Source organism: Notamacropus eugenii, chromosome 5 (genome assembly GCF_028372415.1).
Source record: "Notamacropus eugenii isolate mMacEug1 chromosome 5, mMacEug1.pri_v2, whole genome shotgun sequence".
NCBI lineage: Eukaryota > Metazoa > Chordata > Mammalia > Diprotodontia > Macropodidae > Notamacropus > Notamacropus eugenii.
In genome coordinates, this window is record NC_092876.1 from 88,721,197 (window position 1) to 88,745,959 (window position 24,763).

The following is a 24,763-nucleotide window of genomic DNA, read 5'->3' on the forward strand; positions in this document are numbered from 1 at the left end:
ATTCTAGTGCTGGTTACTGATGGGAAAATTATGGGGAACTTGGGATTGCAGAGTGAGTAGAAGTGAATAAAGCATAAGGAGACTGGAAGGAAGCAAGGAAGTGGGGGAGGGAGATTATACAGGGCTTTGAATGCCAGAAGCTTTTATATTTTATCCTGAAGGTGATAGCCACTAGAATTTATTGAATAGGGGAGATGATGTGGTCAGATTTTGCCTTAGGAACATCAGTGTGACACTCAAATGAAGGGTGGACTGCTGAGGGGAGAAACAAGGCAGGGAGACCAACCAGAAGGCTTTTGTGGTAGGCCAGGTGTGAGATGATGAACACCAGGGTCATGACAGTGAGACATGGGGATATATAGGAAAAAATGTAAAGGTGCAACTGGCCAAACTTAGCAGTAAATTGGATTGGAGGGGAGAGGGGACGGTAAAAGAGTGAAGAATTTGGAGGAAGGTGATTTCCTGGGCAACAGGACAGATAAGAGAAGATGGGAAAAGATAATGAATTTGGTTTTGGACATGTTGAATTTAAAGTTTCTAGGGAATATTGAGTTTGAGATGTCCCAAAAGGCAGTTGAAGATCTCAGTCCAGAGGTTAAGAGAAATTAGGGCTAGATAAGTAAGTCTGAGAATCTTCAGCATAGAGATGATACTAGAAACCATGACAGTGGGTCACTAAGTGAAATAATGAAGAGGGCCCAGGACAAACCCTTGGGGGATATCTATAGTTAGTGGGAATTGACCTGAACAAAGATTTAGTAAAGCACTAAGGACCATCCAGACAAGTAGGTAGGGAATTACAGGAGAGCATTTTTATAGAAACCTGTAGAAAGAAAAACACGAGGGAGAAAAAGATGATGGACAAGATCAAAGACTGAAGATATCAAGAATAATGAGGATTAAAAAGAGACCACGAAATTTGCAATTGAAAGATCATTGGTAACTTAAGAAAGGGTAATTTCAGTTGAATGATAGTTTTGGAAACCAGAATTGAGAGAGAGGAGGAAGTGAAAGGAGTCTATTCACCAAAGGGAGGAGAGGTGGAATAATAATGGACCTGAACATCCCACCTGAGAGTGTTCAGTACAACCAACATTAATTTATCACCTTTGTTGTAGAATAAAGACCACTCTGGTTGGCAGATTGGATTGTTCAGCTTTTATTAAAAGGATCACCAATTGGGAGACAAATTCTATAAAAGTTTAGAGTGGGCTTTAGTACTCTGGATATTTTCATATTTCAGTCACATAAAATGTTGGAGTCAGGGTGTATGGGAGATCCAGACTTTCCTGAGTACCAAAACTGCGGTATCTTGCTGTTGCTGAGGCAAAGGGGAAGAATACCCTGTTGATAAGGCTAGGAGAGGAGGTGGTTAGCTATACTAGGAACTGAATGGGGAAAAAAATTCCCTACCCTCAAAGAGTGAGAGTGTGGGCACATATATGTGCATTGGTATGTAGTATATTGGACTGTGGAAACACTGTATACAGTAATAGTGTAATCCTGGACTTCATCCCTTTGAGATAGTACTAGGTCCCTTTAGGAAAGTGAAAGAGAATATTGGCCCTGGTTACTCTCAGGGGTGAGGGAGGCGGGGCAAGAGAGGAATCTTGACTCTAATGCAACTCTGCGATTTCAGTGGATAATCCTAGACCCTAGTTGCCCTTCATGACAGTGATGGAGAACATTCTTCAGAGAAGAGATGGGAAATCTTGGCCTAGGCTAGTGTGTGATTTAGTGATGAGGAATACTGGCCCCGATCAGTCTATGTGACACTGATGTGCAAATCCTGGCTGGGGTCACCACAAATAGCAATAATGAGGAAATTTTAGCTATGGTCAACCAACTCCCATTTAATAAATACATACTATGTGATGCTAGATTCCTGGGAATGCAAATACAAAAATGAAATAGTCCCTATCTTTATTGGTCATTCCCTGGGACAGTGAAGAGGTAATTTAGACATCTGTCACTCCCTGAGAAGAGAGAATCCAAACCATGGTGGTTCTTTTGATAATAATGGTGGAATCCTGGTTCTAGGTCCCTTTGGGGCATCTTCCACCAGCATATGAAAAGAAATCTATATATGAAGTTTAAGATGTTGGTTTCTTTGTCTTCTGTATCATACTGTTGACTCATTCTAAGCTTAAAAGTCCAATAAAACACCCAAATCTTTTTTCCCTGAAACTTTTCTAGCAACATATATACCACTCTTCTCTGTATTTGTGTAGCTGATTTTTTAAACCCATGTTTACAGTGTTATATTTATCCCTAACTTTAATCTTATGAGATTCAACCCTTTGTTTTAACCAATCATTGTTTTTTAGATTTTTACTGTCATTAGATTATGTTAACTCCTATGACATCTACAAACTTGTTAACTATACAAGTTAAAATGCAGCCTTTTGGGTTCGACAAATATTAAGTACTTACCATTTAGTGAGGCACTATCCATGTCTGAATAAAATGTTAAGGAAACATCACTGGGGTTCATTAGAAAGCCCCATCCAAGTTGCTAACAAACCGTTCATGACTACTCCTTAGATTCAGTCATTCAACTACGTCCCAATACGTTTCACTGTACTATCATCCAGATTTCTCCTTTCCATCTTGTTCAGAAAGAAAGCATTAGAGATTTCATACTGCTGGTTTACAAGTTTACCCTGTAATAAGAGCAATACCTATATTAGCACAGTTCCTGCCACATAATCTGGGCTAGCTTTTCATGAAGCCTTAGCCAGGAGTGGAGAACCTGTGGCCTCAAGGCCACATGTGGCTCTCTAGGTCCTCAAGTAAGCCTTTTGACTGAATCCAAACTTCACAGAACAAATCCCCTTAATAGAAAGGATAATCTAGGTGCTTCTCCTTTTCTCTTTAAGGACTTTGTCCATTCTTTTAAGAGCAAAACATTTCCTTGATAACCTAGAGAATTATTTCACCTTTTCTTGGAGGAAAAGTCAACCTGCGCTTTGTACACACATAGTTATAATTAGCAGACAAAGTGATGGTGAATCCTAGCCTTGGTGACAATGAGGAAGCTGTTCCCTGCTTTAGTTATTCATAGATTTAATACAAATCCTGGCCAGGTCCTCCAATCTACATTTCTGACTATGTGATTAAGAAACTGTTCCTAGCAGCATAGGGTAATGAGGGGGGCACATAAAAACATTGCATTTACAGTTTGGATTCCATCTTAGAAGAACTTAATTTAGCTTAGACTTAGGTTCAAAAATCTCAGCTCTGCAATATACTTTCTGTCTGATTTGACAAGTCAATTTGCTTCTCTGGGCCTCAGTTCCCTCATTTGTAACATGAAGTTAGACTAGAAGGTTTCTAAATTCCCTTCCATCTCTACCTTCAAACTTACTAGGTTGCCAACTCTGAAGGTCCATCGTTGTGATTACTCTCCTCTAATGCAGACTGCAACCTCTTCATGCCTTAGTCTACCACTTCATCTGTGACTGACCATGATTTCTCATAAGAAAGCAATTGTTCAAATATCTTCTGATCAGTGTTGAAGCATGCTACTCACCTCCTCACACAGGTGATGGCCTCAGAACACACACTGAGACATAAATAACATGGTCAAAGGAGGAATTTGTTTTGCTTAACTATACATGTGTTACAAGGGCCTTTGTTTTTCAATTGGAAGAAAGGGGAATGGGAGGAGAGAAGATAGAACATAGATAATTGAAAAAAATAAAATTTAAAAAAATCTTATGAGTTACCTCATGCATCATCCTCACTGACCATTGGTCATTTCCTCATTGGTGGTGGCCAAGCTTTGGGAGTTTAACTTTTTGACATGCAATCAATCAGTCTGCCCCTTGAATGGCTCAGTGTGAGTCTGTGCTCCAAGCATTTCCAGCTTAATAGGACCTGCTCATGTTGCATTGACATAGCGTTTTAGAATCCAGAGTGAGTTCCATTCCATGACAAGGCATCAGAAGAGACTTTTAAAGATGGCATTTAATGGCATTAGGCTGTATTAATAAAAGTATGGTGTGTCAGTAGTTCTGTTCTCTTCCCTACTCGGACCACATCTGAGTTTTTTACGTAAATTTTTTTCAATTACTAAAAATCTGTTTTCTCCCCCAACATCTCCCTTATCCATTAAAAACAAAACTCTCATACAAATAGACATAATTCTGCAAAACAAATTCTTATATTGGTCATGTTCGAAATATATATATAATGTATATATTCGTCCATAACCTCTGTCAGAAGATAGGTAGCATGCTGCATAATTGGACAGATCATTTTTAACTTGTTGCCTCTTTTTAAAGGCAAGATTTGGAGGATACCTCATAGATCATCTAGTCCAACCTATAACTAAACAGGAATTGCCTCTCTAACATAATAAATGGTCTTCCAGATTCCACTAGAAAACCTCCATTTAAACAACCATCTCCTGAGCCAGCCTATTTCACTTGTAGATAGCTGTAATTATTAAGTTACACACAACGCACACATGTTTCAGTAAGCCTAAATCTACTTTTCTGTAGCTTCTACCCTTTACTTATAGTTCTCCTTTCTGGAGCCAAGCAAAACCAATCTGGTATCTCTTCCATACAACAACCTTTCAAATACTTAAGACAGAAATTACTCCCTTTTCCCCAAGTCTTGTCCAGTTCCTTTAATCCTTATCCAGTAAAATTTCCAATCCCTTCAATATCCTAGCCCTCCTCTGGACATATTCCAACTTGCCAACTGTCTACCATGTTCAAACTGAATATACATTGTGTCGATTGCATACAAAGCATAGTTTCCAGGTGAGATACAAAATTTAGATAAGTCACAGACTTTGTCCTGTCAGAGTCTTCATCCTCATGAAACTTACAGTCTAGTGGTGAGGAGGATTTGGCACACAAAATAATTAGAATACAAAGTAACAAGTTTTGTAAGGGAAATATGAATGAGGTTTCACATGAGGTCCAAGGCAAGGAGTCATTACCAACTGAGGGTAATCAGGATTGTACAAAAAGTACCAAGGCAGAAAAACAGAGCATGTCAGAGGGATAGAGAATAGTTCAATTTTAATGGAATATAGACTATCTGAAGGGAGTCGTGAGAAAAGGATGCAGTAATAGGATGATGTCACGTGGGAAAGTTTTGAGTGACAACTAGAAGAATTTAACCTTTTTTTTAAGGCAATAAGGAATCATGAAAAGGTTTTAAGACCAGAGCACTGCTATAGCCAGAAGTATTATCACATTAGTCCATCAGTGGCATCTGAGGTAGACTGGAAGTGGGGAGTCTCTAGAAAGATCTGCTAGGAGCCTGTTCCTGTAGTTGAAAGGGGTGACGAGAGCCTGTACTAGAGTGAAAATAGAGCAGAGTAGCTGAATGGGATGAGAGAACAAGAGGATTTGTTAAGTGAGAACTGAGGAAAAGGAAAGAGTCAAATATGACATCAAATCTTGAAATGTAACTGACTGGTTGAATGATGGTACCACAAAGTAGTGAAGTTAAAGGGGGAACAAACAGGTGTGGGGAAAAGTGAAAATACTACCTTGGTCTGGAACCTGTTGAGATTGAATTGGTGGTAGTACATGAGTGGGGATGTGGCTTCAGAAGTTTTAAGATAACAGCCTGGAACACAAGTGAAAGGTCAATCATAGGTGTATATTTAGGAATCTTTGGTTGTCTTACATTTTCCCCCAGTTCTTTTTCCATCCTTCTTTACCCCAGTAGAATATAAGCTCATTAAGCACAGGAACCACTTCATTTTTGTCTTTGTATCTCTATCATTTAGTATAGTGCTGTGGACATACTCAAATGGATGTGTGTAGATGAACCACAGCCCCGCCATGCCTGCATATTCTTTACCACTAGTCTTTTCTCCAAAATTTCCCATGGGATGTCTGCTTAACATCCTTCCTCACTTTCTCTTGACATCAAGATGATACTAAAGTTCTAGACTCAGAAGATCTGGGTTTGTATCCCATATGTGTTATTAGCTACCTGTGTGAAGCTGGGCAAGTCATTTAATCTCCTTGGGTCTGTTTACTCATCTGTAAAATGAAGGGGCTTGACTAGATGTCCTCCAAGAAGCCTTTCAGCTCCATATTGACAATCCTCTGCCATGTGACCGGACCATCTCTTTCAATCGTATACTTCTCTGATAAAAGTTTTACTTTTTTTCCATGTATATTCCATGTTGCAGTCTAGTCACCCTCACCATGCTCTTCTCCCTCTGAATGATACTCATTTTTAATTCTCTAGAGACTATATTATTCCACTGTTCACCACCACTGCAGTTACACATTATAAGCTTCTTGAGGGCAAAGACTATCTTGATTTTGTATGAGATTCCTAGAGCTTAGCACACAGTAACTCTTAATAAATGCATTTTTTCATTCATTCCTTCAATCAACATACAACAATGTCTGGGATATAGGAGGGTACTTAATAAGTTTGTTGAATTGATTTGAATTCGATCATTTGCATAGAATTACAGAATCTAATTATTGGAGAGGACCTTAAAGGCCATCTAGTCCAACCTTTACCATGTAAATAATCCCCTCTACAACATTCCCAGTAATTGAGGGATAATCTAATATCTCCCTGGGCAACAATCTAATAATGTTACACTTTGGAATAGTTTTAATTATTAGGAAATTTTTTCAAATTCTTTTCATCCATTGCCTTCTGTGATGAAATGGAACAAAGCTAATTTCTCTCCAGTAGTTAGTCCTTCAAATGCTTGAAGACAGCTATCATTTCATCCTTGTAGATCTTCTCAAGGTTATATATCCCTAGTTTTTCAACAAATCCTCATGTGGCCTGATCTTGGGGCCTTTCATTAGCCCAACTGTCCTACTGTGTATCAGCTCCAACTTATTAATGTCCTTCCAAATATGTAGCACCCAGAACCAAACACTAGACATGTGATCTGAACAATGACAGAAGACAGCAAGAATGTCATTTCCCTAGTCTTGGACATTGTGCCTCTAATAATAAAGTTTTCGTTTACATTTGCTTTTTTTAGCATATATAGAGAGTATATACTTTATATATATTTATCATATTATATTAAATATATATATACTATATTTTAGTATATAGAGAGTATAATGAGACTATAGTTCACAAAAACCCTAGATTTTGTTCACAGGAATGTTGTCTGGCCATCCTCTCCAATCCTGTGTTTGTGAGGTTGATTTTTAGAACCCAAGTATGGAATTTTATATTTATTCCTTTTAAATTTCATCTGGTTCAATTCAGCACATTATGTTAGCTTGTCAGTGTCTTTTTGGATCCTCTCTATAAATTAACTATCTAGCTAGGCTTCATGTCTTGTCCAAATCTAACAAATAGACCATGATCTTTACCTTTGTCTAAGCCTTTGACAAAAATGTTAATCAACACAGTGCTAAATATAAATCCCTGAGGCAGTTCACTGAGAACCTTCCTCCATCTTATTCTTCCCTCTGGACCAGGAGTTAGGAATATCTGAGTTCAAATTCAACCTTAGATACTTACAAGTTATGTGACCCTGGGCAAGTCACAACTTCTGTCTGCCTCAGTTTCCTCAGCTATAAAATGGGGATCATAATAGCTCCTACCTCACAGGTTGTTGTAAAAATCAAATGAGGTAATATTAGCAAAGTACTTAGCATAGTGTCTGACACATAGTATGTGCTTAATAAATGCCTATCTCTTCCCAGCCCTTTTTTGGCCAAGCAGAACAAGTCTAATTCTTCCCTATGATAACCCTTCATATATTTTAAGATAACTGTTGCATTTCCTTTTTTCTTCTCCAGAAACACCCTCAGTTTGTTTTAGCAGTCCTCATATGATATGGTTTCTAGTCTCCTTAATATATTGGGGGGTTTTTGTTCATATACCACTTTGCCAATGTCCTTCCTAAACTTTATTCAAATTAACATCAATCCATTCCACCAATTCAATAGCCATCTAACTATGCTATCATCTATCCCATATTTCTACAGCTTATCCACAAGCATAGTCAAATGCATTATTATTGAAATCTAAGCATACTATGATCTGAAAGTGATGGAAGAAATAGATGAGGAAGGGATCCAAAAGAGAAGGGATGCAAGGAAAAAAAGGATGAAAGAGGGAAGTGGAGGGATAAAAGAGATTTCATGGAAAGAGAATGGTTTAGGGAGAAAAGGGGATATGAGGGAAAAAAAGGAAAAGGGTAAGAGAAGGAAGAGAATTAGAGAGAAGAATATAATAGAGGGAGGTAGAGACAAAAAAGAATAGATTGGGAAGAGTGTAGGAGGAAAAAAGAAAGGAGCGTAGGAAATTTAGGGGACATGGAGATGGGGAGAAAAAAGAGGATGTAGGCAGAGAAAAGGTGATGGAAAATGGTGAGAAGAGAAAAGGATCGGAGAAGGAGTAGCAGAGAGAAAGGAATGAAGGAGACTAAAGGGGAGAAGAGGGAGACAAAGGATAGAGGAAGAGAAGGAAACGAAGGAAGAAGAGGTGTAAGAGGAAGAAGGGGAAAAGATCAAGAAGAGAAACTGAGAGAGAAAGAAAAAGGGCTGTGAACTGGAGTAAGAGGTAGGAGAGAATCAGAGCAAATTGGGGATGGAGGAGAGTGATCAGTATGGTGAGGAGCATGGAAACTATGCCATATGAGAACCACCTGATTGAACTTTAGATATTTAAGTTAAAGGGAGCAGGGAGATTTGAAAGGGACATGACAGCTGTCTTCAAGTATTTCAAGGGCTATTGCAGGGAAGAAAAATACAATTTGGTCTGCTTGTCCCCATGGCAGAATAAAGTTGTGTTTGCAAAGAGGAAGATTTTGGCTTAATGTCAGGAAAAAGTTCCTGAAAATTAGTTCTGTCCCAAAATCGGATGGGTTCCCCTTAACTAGAGATTTCCCAACAGCATGGTACAGTGAAAAGAGGGTTAGGCTTTCGATTAAATGGTTTGGATTAAAATCCTTGCTTTGCCACTTTACCTGTGTTACCGAAGGCAGTTCATTTAAACACTTTGGGCCTCATTTTATCCAATCTGTAAATTATGAGGTTGGTCAAAATGATTCAAGATCCCTTCCAACTTCAAATATGTATTTCCATTAACCAAAGTCAGGAAAGCCAATTGTTGGGTATGTAACAGTGTTTTCTTTTTCAAGTATGAGTTAAAGTAAACTTTAAGGTCTCTCTTAATTCTTTGATTGTGGAATAAGGAGCAAGGAGAGTAAGGAAAAAGAAGATGAGATAGAGAAGAAAGGGTGACAGGAGAAAGAAGATGATAGGGACAGAATACAAGAAAGGTACTGGAGGGAAAGGTATGGGATAAAAGAGATAAGTGAAGAAAAGGGGGTCGGAAAGAAGAATGGGGGAAATGAAAATGTAACTGGAAGAAAAGAGGATTATGGGGAGGAAAGGATATGATGGAGATGGGAAGGGATGGATCAAGGCGAGAGACCAAAGAGATGGGGAAAATGGAATGAGAGAAGGGAAAGGAGAGAAAGAAGAAATGGGAGAGAAAATAAGAAGGGTGATGGGAAGAAAGATCAAGATTAGGAATTGGGGAAATGAAGGAAGGAAAGAGAAAGAGGTTGAGGGGAGTGCGGGAAATAAAAGAGATAGAGATTAGGGAGAAAGAAGCGGTTAAGAAGAAAAAAGCCAAGAGGCAGAAAGAGATGGATCATAGGATTATGGATTTCAAACTGGAATGGACTTTAGCGATCATCTAGTTCAAACCTCTCTTGGAAATGTAGGACGGGAAGGAGATGGGAGAGAATGGGATGAAGAAGTCGATCTGGGCCAAGTCCGGGAGGTTTGGGCTCACCCAGAGCCTGAGTCTGGGAAAGGAGGTCCGGACCAGGGCGGGAGGGCTAGGGAGAAAGCAGTGGGGCCGGGACGTAGGAAGGGAGGGGGCGGGGGCGGGGGATGGAGAGAGGGAGGGCGCGCAGAGAGGGGGGCGGGGGCTCGGGTTAGAGGCGCTGGGGTGGGGGGGCTAGGGGGGCTGGGGGGGCCCGAGGGGGCGGGGGTAATCTCGACTCCTCGGTGGCGGCGGCGGCGGCGGCGGCGGCGGCGGCAGCAGGAGGCGGCGCCCGGACAGACGGGCGGAGGGACTGACGGCCGAACTGCGGGACTGGAGTGGGGACCTGAAGGGCAGCCAAGGCGGGGCGGCCGAGGCAGAGTCCAAGAAGGAAGAGGCGAAAGAGCCGGAGGGATGAGCAGCTCCGGGCCCTGTTCGGGCGCGGCTCCGGGGGGCGGATAGCGGATCCCGGAGCGGGCCGCCTAAGCGGCCGGGAGACGAGGCGCCGGTGGAGGCAGCGGTGAGGTCAGTGCCCGCCCGGCCCCTCCGGCCCCCTCCCCCTCGTCCGAGTCCCCCCGGCCCCTTCCCCCTCTCCCCTTTATTCTTCCCCCCTCCCGGCCCCAGGCTGCAGAGCTGGGGCTTTGTTCTGAGTCGGGAGACAATGGGGGGGGGGGGGGAGCGGAGAGGAGGGAGAAATGGGGATGTGGGAAGGGACTGAGATGGAGGTGGGGGGGAAGCGAAAGGAGGATCGGGGGCCTGCGTGTGCGTGTGAGTGTGTGAGTGCGGGGAGCCTGGATGGGTCGGGCGTGTTGGAGTGTGTATGACTGTGGGAGGATGTGTGCTTCTGCGAGTATGCCTGCGTGTCCGTGGGTCAGCGTGTGTATGTGAACGTGTGGCTTCGGGGGAGTGAGGTGAATGGCTTTCCCTGAGTGTGCGTGTGTGTGTGTGTATGTGTGCGTGTGCATGTGCACCCATATATATGTATCAGGACGTCTTGCATGTGGAGTGTGGGACAGAAACAGAGACAAAGAGAGCAAAATGGAGAGAAACATAAAAGAGAAACAGACGAGACACAGAAAAAGAGTCGTGAAGAGGCACATGGAAAGTGGAAAGAGTGTTAGCCTGGGAGGCGAGTTTTGCTTTTTAGTTACAACTGTATCACTTACTTATTGTGTGACCTTGGGCAAGTCACTTTCCACATCTGGATCTTTCCTTTCCTGCTCTAAAATGAAAGAATTGGACCAGATTATCTCCCAGGTCTTTTCCGGCTATGACACTGTGCTTAGGAGTTCAGTTGGGTCAACCTAGATCCCATCCCGTTCAGAGTGTGAGCTGCCCAGTGTTTTTCTTTGGATATGCAGAAGTTAGAGTTAGAGACCGGAGTCTCACTGCAGTGGGATAGCTGTGGTTCGGAAGGGGGCTTATTCTCCGAGTGGAGGAGGGGAGGATCTGAATGGCACAATGAATGCAGTGTGGAGTAGGCTGGACTGGAAACCACAGGGTCAAGGGCCGGGATAATATTGTGCCTTGTGGTCACCCGCAAACTCCCGGACACTGTCACAACTGCCCACATGTCCTGGATACTGTCATAGCCATTCAAATATCCTAGTGGAAGTGCCGTCTCAGCCACCTATACGCTTAATCGATAAGTATTTATTAAGTGCCTACTATGTGTCAGGCACCGTGCCAGGTAATCGGGATAGGAAGACAAAAAAAGAAACATTCATAGCCCCTCCTTCAAAAGCAAACTCCACATAACACTGTGACAGCTGATTGAACACCCCACAGGAGATACTATCACAGCTGCCCACCAATACCACAGCAGACCCTCTCAGTGGAGACCAAAGGAGACCCCATCACACTTGCCCACACATGACACACACACCCACTTCAACAGCTGCCTAAACACCTCAAATACCAACACAGCCACCCCCACACCTCTAGTCTCAGCTGCCCTCACACCCCAAAAGAGAAGCCACCACTCCCGGAGACCAGTCATTCCTAGCATGTGCATCCACCCACACTCACACCTGCATATCACTGGCTCCCATGCCCCAGAAGCTATACCTCTCAGCATGTGTTTGGAGCATAGTTCCTTGAACTCCCCGTGTCCTTTCATGAACACAGTTTGTCCTCTCTCCCACATGGGCAGGTTTTTTACTGATGAGAACCTCTCTTAATTCTATGTCCCACATTTCCAGGGCTTCCCTACAGTGGAGAAGACCTCATTCATGTCTACTAGGACATTAAAAAGTGGCTACTTCTGCTCAGTTGTCCTAAAACTAAGGGAAAAGGTAGTCTTTTCTTTTTGTACCTTCTTTCTCTCTTCTCTATCCTACATTTAATCTCCTTTAGTTTTCCTCTTTCTTCCTTCTCTCTCCCCTCTGATTGCATCCTCTCTCCCTTTTGTCTTTCACTTGTCTCTCTTTCTTTAGTCTTCTTTCTGCCTGTCTATTATCTCCCCTTTCCTCCACATTTGTCTTTCTGTTGTGCTTTTTCCAATCTGTACTTTTTTCTTTTCTCTCTTCATCTCCCTCTCTTCGTCCTTCAAGTTTATTTTTCCTTTTTACCTTATTCTCTTCACTATATATCCCCTTCTATCTTTTCTCATTTCCCTCCATCCCTTCTTTTTTCTCCTGTTTTTCCACTTTCTCCTCTGTTTCTATGTAGTGACTGAATCTCAGATTTAGAAGAAAGGCTACAGAAATACTTTAATGAGAATCCCTTTTACAGTAACCCTAAAAAGTTGTCATCATCTAACTAGTGTTTGAATATTGAGAGGCAGTGTGGAGCAGTAGAAAGAGTGCCCCATTGTAAGGTCAGTGTCTCTGCCACTTACTGCCCATGTGACATTAGCACTTAGTAACTTTTCTAGGCTTAGTTTCCTCATCTGTAAAATGAAGGGTTTGGACAAGATGATTTATAAGGGTCTTTCATCTCTAGATCTATGATCTTATGAACTCTGGTGAAGAGAACCTGTCCCCTCCCAGGGCAGCTCATTCCACTTTGACAGCTCTGTTTGTCAGGAAATTTTTTCTTACATCAACTCTAAAGCTGCCTCTCTGCAACTTCCACCCATTTCTCCTAGTTGTACTCTGGGGCCAAGCAAAACAATCAGTTCAACATTTCAGCAAATATGCTCTAAACACCTACTAGGTGACCAGACACTGTGTTGGGTGATGGGAACATAATGGCAAAAAGCAGAAAATCACTATCCCTAGGGATTTTGTATCCTATGGGACTGATGGGGAAGGAGTCCATACAACTGTATGTGCACTTATGCGCAAGTGAATAAGGACAAATGTATAGAGTCATTTAAAGAGAGAGAGTGCTAATAGCTATTGATGGAGGGTGAGGTAGAAATCCAGAAAGGTCTCTTATTGGGCCTAATGAATTAAAGTACAACTTTTAGCCTGGTTAGCACAGGAGGATATTCCAATCATTGGAAGCCAATGGAGAAAATTAGAATAGGAAGAAAGAAGTTAGCCTGATAAAAGGTATATTTACAAATACATAATGTCAAAAGGTGGAAAGGGAAAAGAAATAAGAAAAAAGATTATTTCATGACTTCTTATGGAGAGTCTTCAAAGAGAAGATAAGGAGAATGATATTGATATAAAAGGCAACCTAGCAGAGAATAAAGAACATGACTTACATTCTGAAGACAGAGGGTTGAGCTCTGCTATATAGAAGTTCTGTTGAGTGAAATATTCCCACTCTCTGAGCTCCATTTATGATGGGGATAATCTGCCCTCCTACCACCGAAAAACTGTCCATGAAAGTGCTTTGTAAAGTCTATGCAAATATAAGAAATTATCTTTATTTACAACAATAGAGGCACAGGAACAATGACTTCTGTTGAGACTGTTACTTTGTAACTTTGCATGATCTAAAGGCACTGGGGAAATCAGAGGGATTAGGAAGGAAAAACTGGCTCTGATAGACCCCCAAAAAGTGAGAAGTAGTTCTGGAAATAGATTGAAAGTTTCAATGGCTGAAAAATTCATCCTATAGTAGCCAGCCTGGTAATGAGCTTTTCCAAACTTTGGAGGCTGGTCCTTAGTCAATAGCTAGACATTGGGCCCAAGCTTCAGGCTGTTTCAGCTTGGCAAAGCCTACAGCAGAAAGCCTTTGGAATAATTCCCAATAGCTTTCCTGTCCCCGCTTCTTCAGTTTAGGTGGTGGAGCATCCTAAGTTCCCTGAGTGAGCCCTCTGGTCCTGTGCAGGCTCAGAAAGGTTGCCTTTCTCTGGATACACTCAAGTTTGTTAGTACCTTTCCAAAAATCCAGTTCTCTTACCATTCACTTCAACAAGCATTTATTTAGAGCTCTGTCAATCTTTATCCTTCCTTTCTAACCTGATTCTTTTCCTCTCAAAGGAGTCAGAAAACCAGGGTTCATGGTTTAGCACGTGACATTGAGGGAGCCATTTAACTTCCCTGAGCCTCAGTTTCCTCATCTATAAAATGAGACAGATGTACTCCATGGCATCTGAGATCTCTTCCAGATCTGATTCCTGTGATCCTGTGGTTTTCCCTTCCAGCTTTCACATTTTGGGATTTCTCCCCTTGGTCTCCTGTCTCTTTCCCCTAGTCCTCCCTACTTTCTCCTCTGTCACCATTATACTATCTTGTTTCCCTTATCTTTCCTCTCTGTACCTCCTCTCTTCTCTCCCCTGATTTTTCTTTTTTCCCCTCAGCCCGTTTAGTATCCCCTCTCTCTTCCCAGTGTGCCTACCTCTATCCCAATTAAATTAAATTCCAGTGAGCCAATGCCACCTCTCTCTCCACTTCTCTTCTGAAACTCCTCATACCCCTCTTCCTCATCCTCTATTTCTCTTTACCTTTCTGTCTCTCTACTATCTCTTTTTACACATCTCCTGTTGCCTCTCTCTTTCCTTCATTCTCTTCATACTTTCAGTTTTAACTTTCCTATTTTCCAGCTTCCCTTCTTTTTTACTCTTACACAAGTAAGAGTACCTGTGATCTCATCTGGTTCCCTTGGTCCAATTATCTTTTTTTATGTAGATGACTCCCAACTCTGCATATCTAGTCCTAATCTCTTTCCTGAGACCTAGTCCCATATCAGCTTCCTGTTGGACATCTCCATGTCCACAATCCTACCACTTCCTCCTTGTTTTTTTTTTCATCTCAAAGAAAAAACCTCAGAGGTAATCTAGTACCTAAACATACCTAAACAGGAATCCTCTCTGTAGTATTGCTATCAAGTAGTCATCTAGTCTGTGTTTGAATATATCCATCAGAGAGGAACCCATAGTATCTCAAGGCAGCCTACTCCATTTTTGGAAATCTATGATCCTTAAGAAGCCTTTCCTTTAAGAAACCCTGCAATTATCACCCATTGCTCTGAGTTCCACCAACTGGGACAAAGCAGAACAAGTATAGTACCTCTTCTAGGTGACAGTCTTTCAGGCACTTAAAGATGCCTCCTAAGTTTTCTCCTCTGCAAGCTTAACATTCTCAGTTTCTTCAAAAGATATTCAAATGGCCTGAACAGTAAGTTCTTCATTATCCTGGTTACCCTCCTCTGGACACTTAGGCTTATCCAAGCCCTCCTTAGAACAAGGTGCCTAGAACTGAACATAGTATTCCAGCTGTGGTCTGATCAAGACATAATACAGAACACTCGCCTCCCTGGTCTCATATTTTATACTTAATACAGCCTAAGATTGTGTTAGCTGTCTCCTGACATATAAGTAAATTGTGGTATAGTGGAAATAGCATTGTATTTGGAATTAGAGATCCTGAGTTCAAATTTTAACCTTGCTCCTTACTACTTGTGTTACTTTGGGTAACTCTCCAGGCCTTTGTTTCCTCATCTGTAAAATGAAAGAATCAGACTGGTTGCTCTCTAAGGTCCCTTCCACCGCTTAAGTTCTACAGTTGTCTCAACTTCCTCATCTCCCATGAGCTTCTTAATTCCTTGAAATCTACAATGGTGTGTGAATTAATTGATACAAAGTAAAATAATTAACCTTATAAGTTTCATGTGTTACCTTTGTTCAAATGCTGCCTTTGTTACTCACTCTTTATTACCTTAAGCTAATAACCTAATTTCTTTGGGTCTCAGTTTTTTCATCTGTAAGATGAGGAGGTTGGTTTACATGGCCTCTGATATCTCTTACAGTTCAAGCTATAATACAATGAACTTAAAAGAAACTTTTATTATGTAATATGTCATCTTATTGATGTCATCATTTGTTCTATTGTTTTACATAATGACATTTGCTCACAAGATTTTGACACATTTTTTAATTTTTTTCCTTTTGAAACCATACTTTTATCACATTGGATATCATTATTGGATATTATTGATAAACACTCCATTTTTCCAAGTCTAGTCTTAATTATAATTCACAAGTTTTCAATGGGAGCTTAAATCAGATGAGTTCCAAGATGATTGCGGCATGTTTAATTTCCATCTCTTAAATATATTGCTTAGCTTTTTGTGTCATACAACATTGTACAAAGTCACATTGAAGTATTCCATCACATTTTGGGAATTTCTGTCACTTGGAATAATTACTTTTTCTCACTGTGTAATTATATTTACTACAATTCATTATTCCCCTGATAGGGGCAAGACTTCTAGGCCCACTGGAAGTAAAAAATTCCTGACACTTTTTGGGTAGATGTTGTACAGTCTGTTGAAGATAGGCTCACCAGAATTTCCAACAAGTTTTGATATAGCCTTGAATGAAAAGGTGAATTTCATAAGTAAAAATTATCTTTTCCCAATCTTCAGCACTCCAGTCTCTGCATTTATTGTCATGCCCATGACCAGCACTTTCTCTTCATAACAAGTTAGCATATATTTTTCATCGATATTCTCTATTTCCAACTTCAAGAGACTAGAAACTGTAGAGAAACAGTAACAATCCCTCTAGCTGCCAAGTCCTTCTGAGAGTTTTTGCTTGTTTTCTGAGGATTAATTAGGCTATTTTTCAGAAAAAAAAAATTAGTCATTTCTTAGAGTTGTTTTTGTTTTCAACCATACTTTTATTTATATTCTAGTGCAACTAATCTTGTTTCACCATGGACTTAAATGATCCTTGGAATGCTTGACTTCTTCACACTAGCAAGTACTGCAGTATCTCTAAGTCATTGAAGTGTGTGCTTTAAGAACTACAACTTTTGTTTGTTTCCTTGAAATATAGCACTCTACTGACAGTACTAATTAAACTGGTGAAGCCAGATCAATCCATTTTCACCTGGTCAAGATCAGACATTATGACTCAGCTCAGAGTCAGTAGAAGCATCGTGACCATTGCTGTCACAAAATGAAACTACACAAAAATAATTACTTGTCACATAATCTGCACATCACTGTAGCTTCTGGTACTCACTACCATTTAACTACAACTACTTTCTCCAAGGTTCCCCATGATCTCTTAGTTAATAAATCTAATGGCCTTTTCTCAGTTTTCTTCCATCCTTCCCTTTCTGCAGGGGACCACCCCCTTCCCCCAGATGACCATCCCTTTCCCCCAGATGCTCCTTCCCTGAGTTTTCATGCTTCTCCTCCTGTCTCTATGACTGCTCTTTTGTCAGACTACTCTGTTCAATCATCAGCTACTTACAACCCTCTATTTGGGTATACCCTAGGCTGTGCACTGGATCCTTATGCTTCTCTCTGTGTACATTCCAGTGTTGATCTCATCTGGTTCCCTTGGTCCAATTATCCTTTTTCATGTAGATGACTCCCAACTCTGCATATCTAGTCCTAATCTCTTTCCTGGGATCTAGTCCTATATCAGCTTCCTGTTGGACATCTCCATGTAGATGTTCCATAGACATCTCAAACTGTTCCGTGGGCATCTCAAATGCCCAAAACAGATCTCATGACCTTTCCCTGTAAACCCACTCCTTCTTCTTAACTTCCCTGTTTCTGTTGATGGTACTACCATGCTTCTAGTCAACCAGATTCACAAATCCAAAGTCATCCTCAACTTTTCCCTCTCCTTCACCCTTATATCCATTCAGTTGTCAAGGTTGTCGATTCTACCTCTGCAATGTCTCATATGCCTTCTCTCCATTAACATAGCCACCACTCTAGTTCAGGATCTCAGGACCTCTCATCTGGACCACTGAGCAGCATCCTAATTGGATGATCAAGCCAGGAACTCCCTAACTCAAGTCTTTCTCTTCTCCAGTCTATTCTCCACATAGTTGCCAAGTCAGTATTCCTAAAGCACAGGTTGGTCACTTCATTCCTCAATTTAGTAAGCTTGAGTGAATCCCTCTTAACTCCAGGATAAAATATAAACTCTTCTGCTTGGTATATAAAGACTTTCATAGTCTGATGCCAACCTGTCTCTTCAGATTGATTTCATATTACTACTCCTCATGCACTTTATATGCCAGCCAGATTGATTTGCGTGCTGTTCCTCATACACAGTGCTCCATTTCTTACCTTCCCACCTTTACACAAGCTGTGCACAACATTCCTGAAATACTCTCTTTTCATCCGCACCTTTTGCAATCCCTTGCTAGTTCTTACAGAAGGCCCTTCCTAATCCTCCAATTCTTAGTGCTTCCCTCCAAATTACTTTGTCTATGTTTTATATATTTACTTATCTATGTACATGTTGCTTTTTCTTAGTTGAATTTAAGCTTCTTGAGGGTAGGGACTATTTTCATTTTGGTCTGCGTAGCCTTAGTGTCAAGCACAATGCCTGGTACATGGTGGGCACTTAATAAGTACTTGTTAACTTGTTGAACAGCTTGTCATGGCCGCCAAAGAAGTCTAATGCAACTTTAAGTTGTGTTAAAAAAACAAAACATGATGACCCAGACTGAGGGAGGTGATAGTTCTGTCTTCTGTTCTGGTCAGACCACATTACATCCAGTTCTGTGCGTCACATTTTAGAAAGGTCTTAGAAAAGCTGGAGTGGATCCAGAAGAAGACAATCAAGATCCTGGGAGAACTGGAGAATATGCCATACAAGGATCTAGGCTCAGCTGAAGGGATTGAAGATGTTTAGCCTAGAGAAGAGAAGGTTTAATGGAGGATGATAGCAGTCCTCAAGTATTTGAAGGGCTATCATGGGAAGAAAGGATCAGCTCCAGAAGGCAGAAATAGGAACAATGGAATGAAGTTACAGAAAGGCAAAATTTTCCATTAATTACCCCTATCAAAAAGTAATCTTCAAGCAATGGGTTGTTTTTTCCCTTTAAAACTTTTTTTGATGCTGTTTTCTTTCCTTTCCCCTCATTGTAACTTCCCATTGACTCTCTGCCCCAGCCCTTTCTCCAGTAAAACCTTCCCTTGTCACAAATAAATTCAGGTGGACAAAACAAATTACACATTGGCCATTTCATTTCTGACAATGTGGGCCTGGTCCTTCATCTTTTGTTCACCACCTCTGTCAAAAGGCTCTGAAGCAGAAGTTTGCCCACCAGGTACCCGTTGGGGATGTTGTAGAGGTTGTTCCTGTACTAGAATTAGTTGAACTAGATGGTCTTTAAAGTCTTTTAAAACTCCAATATTCTGTGTCTTCAGTTCCTTTCCTCTTTTTCCTCTGTCTCTTTGCTCTGCCTGCTTCCTCTACCTTCTCTTCCCAGTTCCTTTACCTTCTGCCTTGCAAACAATCTCTCCTCTGTTTCTTTTCTCTCTTCTGTTACTATTCTCTCTTCTACTACTATTCTCTTTACCTCTGTGTGTGTCTCTTTTCACTCTCCTTTCCCTCTACTTCCCTTCTTTTTCCTCTCTTTCATCCTGTCCTCTCTTCCTGTTCTATGTTCTCTCTTCTCACTACCTTGCTTTCTCTCTTATGATCCCTATTTCCTGCTCCCTTTTCTGTGCCTTCTCTTTCATGTCTCTTCCCTCTTCCCACTTTTTCTTCACTCCTTAACCTTGTTCTCTTTTCTCTTATTGCTACCCCCACATCTCTTGCCGGTTTTTCTCCATTCTCCTTGATACTATCTTTTCCTTCCTTCCATTCTACCCTCTCTCTTTTTAGTTCCTCTTCTGACAACTCAAGTTGATTCAAAATTTAAATGACTTTTTTTTTCTCTTGCCCCTCCTTTTGTAACCCTTCTCTCTCCCCTCTGCTCCCCTGTCTTTCACTTTCTCCACTTTCCCTTCCTTTGTTCCCCCCCTTTGCTCCCTTATACTCCCCTGTCTTTCACTCTCTCCACTTCCCCTCCTTTTGTCCCCCTTTGCTCCCCTCTGCTCCCCTGTCTTTCATTCTCTCCACTTCCCCTGCCTTTGGCCCCCTTCTCTCTTCCATGTTTCTCCTCTCTGCCTTTTGTCTCCTTTGTCTAACCTTGCCGTCTTCTTTCTCCTGCCCGTCCCCATTTTTCTAGTTTCTTTCTCCTCTTCTCTATGTTCTGGCTCCTTTCACTCTTTGCTCTCTGTATGCCTTATCTTCTCTCTGTTAGCCATTCCCTCTGCCCTGTATCTGTCCCCTTCTTGATGTCCTCTGTTTCCCCTTCTCCCTTCTGGACTCCTTTTCTGTCTCTCTTTCCACTGTCCTACCTTCTTTCTCTCCTCAGCCCTCCACTCTTTCCTTATTGTCCTGCTTTTTCTACCTCCTATCTGTCCCTTCTCTGTGTGTCTCTTCTTGTATCCCCCTCTCCTTTAGCCTGTCTTTTTCTCCTTTCTGACTCCCTTCTCTCCCTCTGTCCACTTCTGTCTTATCACCCTTTTATTTTCTCTTTTTTTCTTGATCTCTCCCTCCTCTTGATATTCTTTGCACCATCCTTTCTTCTCTGTATCTCTTCTGTCTTTCCTCTGTATCCCTTCTCTCCTTCCTTTCTTTTTTATCTGTCCTATCTCTCCTCTGTCCCCATCTCCTTTCACTCTTTCTACAGATACTTCTTTTGCCTAATCTCACTGATCTTTTCCTCTCTCCATTTCCCCTTCTGTCTTCCCTCTCTCCACTCGGCCCCCTCCTCTCTCTCCCCTTTGTCCCCCCACAACATACACTTTTCCTCCTCCCCTCCCCCTTCATCCCTTCTCGTCTTCGCAGTCTCTTTTGGGTGTCTACCTAGAACCATCCCTCGGGAGTAGAGGAGGGTGAGTTGCTCTGTGTTTCCTCCCCATCCCATTGGCTTGATCTCCATGCCTGCTGAGTAGGGGGCTGCCTTATCCGTGGCTCCTCCTCCCCCTCCTGCTTAGACCCCTCTTTGTCCTCTCCGAGCTCCGTCCTGGCTCTCTCCCTGCTCTCTCCCCTCCTCCCTCTGCTGGGCTCCACTCAGCTCTCTCTCTTCCCCCCTTCCTCCCTCCCTCCCTCCCTTTCCTTTCCCCTCCTTCCCTACTCTGTCTCCATTTCTGCCTCCTTTCTCTTCTCTTCCTCTTTCCCTTTTATGTTCTTTCAACTATATGCATTTTACTTTTCTATGATTCTTTCTTTAATAGTGCTTCACGCATAGTAGGCACTTAATAAATGTTTATTGGATTGACTCAAATTCCTTTCTGTGTCTATTTCATTTCTCTCTGCCTCTTCCTGTCCTCTCACCTTCTCCACCCACTCCCCTCCAAATTTCCGTGTCTTTTCGTGTCTTTGTCCTTTAAGACAGGAGATTCCCTTTGAGCTGTGACTGGGCCTTCCCTCTCAAATCATAGGTTCCCCTAGGCAGGGACATCCTCTTCTTCCTTTTCTTTCTTTCCTTCCATCACTCTTTCCTCTTTATTCTCTGGTCAGTTACTCTCCTTTCTCTACCATCTAACTCTGTTTCTTTCCTTATCTTTTCCCCCATTTTTACTGTTTCTCTCCATATTTATTTACACTCTCATCTCTTTTTCTTTTCTTTTTGTCTCTCCCCACCAGCTGCTTGTCTTTTTCTCTTTATGTTGTCCCTTAGTTGTTTCTCCCTGCTGGTCCTTGGCATGACTTCCATTTCTGTGTCTTCCCTACCCTGAAGCCCCCACACTACTCATTGTTATCTGCCTTTCTTCCCTATCAGCCTTTCCGTGTGTCTCCCATCTATTTCTCCTCCCTGCCGCTCTCTACACGGCATCTACCGTGTCTCACTCTTTTTCTCCTCTGTCCCTCCCTCTTTCTCTTAATCTTCCCTTGCTTGTTGGCTTCCTGTCCTCACATTACCCACTTACCCTCTGTTTCTCCCCTTTTTAGCCCTAACCTCACATCTTGTCTCTCTCTTTTCCTTGTTTCTCCCTCATTCTCCTCTTATCTTCCATTTCCTGCAGTCTCTCCCTGTCTTTTGTCCTGTTTTTACCTTTGCCTCTAGTCTGTTTCTGTGTTTCTGTCCCTCTGCCTTTCCCCTTGCTCTTGTTGTCTCCTATCTACTGCCCTCCAAGGCTCAAGAACAAGACAGGAAACTGAGGGAGGAGGCCTGGTCTGTGTTCCGCTCCACCTCCCAATCAAGGCGCTCACCCATATCTGGGTCATTTTTCCACTCTCCCACCTCCCTACCCCTGCCTGTCCACTTCTGTTTACTGATCTCTCTTCTCCTTTGTTTTGTTCTCTGTCTCTTGTCTCTTTGTGTCTCATTTTCTACCTGCTTTTCTCTCTGTCTCTAGTTCTTTCTTTCCCACTTCTCTCTCAATATCTGCTTTTCTCCCTGTCCTTGAATCTTGTGTGTAGATCTTTCTGAATCTATATATTTATCTGAATGTCTTTGTCCCCTTCTGTCTCAGTATCTGTCCCTCTTTCATTCTCCTTTCCTGGATCTGGTCATTGGGATTGCCCAGGCCCTTGCTTGCAGCTTAAGCAGAATTTTCTCCTTGTCTCTCCTATTTTAATTCTTTCAACACCCTTATGACCTCACAACTCCCCTTGTCTCTCCCATCCAATTCTCTCTTGGCCTCCACAGCTCCTCTCATTTCTTCCTATCACCCTTTGCTTATTTTGGCTCTGCTGGTCTGTCTCCTGTCCTCTCCCTTAGCCCTGGGCCTGCTTGTACACTACTGTTCTCTTTTTTCCCCTCTGTTTCTTTCTCCCTGTGTCCTTTTGATCTCTTCTATCACCTTGTGTCTGCTTGGGTTTAACTGATCTGTCTCCTCTCCATAGCTCCGTGCCCACATGAGCCCTAACGGCCTTTCTCTTGTCCTCTCTCCATGTACTTACATGTTGGGCTAACCTTTTCCCAATCTTCTGCCTGTTTGGCATCTGTTGGCCTGCCCTCTTTTCTCATTCTCTGTTTTTGCCTCCCCTTCCCCCATACTGGTTTGCTCTCTGTCTCTCCCATCATTTTATGCATACCTGGACCCTACTAGTGTGCTTTTTAGTCTCTTCTATGGTTCTGTATGTACCCAGGCTCTGCTGATCTACCTGTGCTTTTGCATCATTTCCTGCTCTCTAGGATTTGTCTTTAAGACCTTTTAAACTTTTACTGAGTTGCTAGTCTATGATTGTATATCAAACCACTTACACACAACTCTAGTCCGTCTGTCTGTCTAGCCAGTGGACCCTCACAGCTCTTCACAGTGACTATGCCAAAAAACGTATTTCCCACATTTCCCCAGACAATTCTCCCAAACATACTCCCCCTCACCCCCACAGGTCAACACATTTTTCCCCAGGCTCTCTCCCATAATTTCCACATACCTCCTCTCACCCTCTCTCTACATGTTAACTTATACACACACACACACACACACACACACACACACACACACTTTTTTCATATCTCCACATTCCCCATACCACCTCCTCACACCTTCCTCTCTCATACATACTCCAAATCATAGTATCTCAGAGTTGGAAGAGATTTAAGAAAATATCTAGTCCACCTCATCCTTCAGCAGAAATCCCAGGCAGATGGTTGTGTATATATAGCCTTTACAAAAAGACCTACACAAGGCAGCCTATTTCACTTTGGGACAAGTCTAATTATTAGGAAAATTTTCCATATAGTAAGACAGAATTTCAGTTAAATTCTCCAAATACTCATAAGTACCTTATTTATAGGCAGCATGTTATACTGAATAGAGAATTGACCTCAGAGCTACATGGAACAGTGTTCAAGTCCTGTCTCAGGTACATAATGACTTAGTCACAGTGGGTAAGTCCCTTAACCTCTTGGCATTTTTAAAGCATCTACTGTGTGCCAAGGGCAACTATGTGGTGCAGTAAATAGAGTGCCAGGCCTGGAGTCAGGAAGATCCAAGTTCAAATCTGCCTTTAGGACACTTATTAGCTGTGTGACCCTTGGCAAGTCACTTAACCCTGTTTGCCTCAGTTTCCTTATCAGTAGAATGAGCTGGAGAAGGCAAAGGCAAACCACTCCAGTGTCTTTGCCCCAAAATGGAGTCACAAAGAATCAGACAGGACTGAAACAACTGAACAACAACACGTGTGAAGCACTGGGATACCAAAGCCAAAGATGGCTGCTCCTCACAAGAGGCAGACAATTTAATGAGAGGAGACAATACAAAAACTGCTACACACAGATATGCTTCATCTAATAGAGGGAAGGCCCCAGAACTAAGGGGGATCAGGAAAGGCTATCTGTGGAAGGCAGGATTTGAACTCTAGCAACAGTCTGGCTGTGAGGTGATGAGGTTTCAGTGACAGAGGAGAGAAGGCCTGGTACACAAAGGGGTTATTGGAAAGTAGAATCTCCAGGCCTTGGCCACGGAATGACTATACAGAGTGAGAGAGTAAGGAGCTGAGACGAACACCTAGATTGTGAGTCCGGGCACTGGCAAGAGAAGCTGTGCCCTGGAGAATAAAGGAAATTCAAAAGAGGCAAGGCTTTGGGGGCAGATAATAAGTTCTATTTTGGATATGTTGAGGTTAAGATGTCTCCAGGACATCTAACTTGAGGTGCCCAATAGACAGCTAGAGATTTAAGTCCAGAGGTTAGGAGAGAGGTTAGGGCTGGATGAGTAGATCTGAAAATCATCAGCGTAGAGACCATAATTGAATCCATAGGAGCTGATGAGATCACCAAGTAAAATAGCATAGAGGGAGAGGAGGAAAGGGCCCAGAACAGAACCCTGGGGAACCCTGACCATTGTGGATGTGATCTAGACAAAGATTCAACAAAGGAGACCAAGAATGGTCAGACAGGCCAGGGGAGAAGCA

At 42.2% G+C, this 24,763-nt stretch overlaps 1 protein-coding gene across 1 annotated transcript in view; it reads left to right on the forward strand.

Moving 5' to 3' along the window:
• The first annotated feature begins 9,995 nt into the window (after positions 1 to 9,995).
• Positions 9,996 to 24,763, forward strand: part of DCHS1 (dachsous cadherin-related 1) — an 84,366-nt gene continuing 69,598 nt past the window's right edge. Inside the window, exon 1 of the mRNA XM_072610124.1 lies at positions 9,996 to 10,272. The gene's annotated coding sequence lies outside the window, so the exon portion shown is untranslated. The remainder of the gene's footprint in view (positions 10,273 to 24,763) is intronic.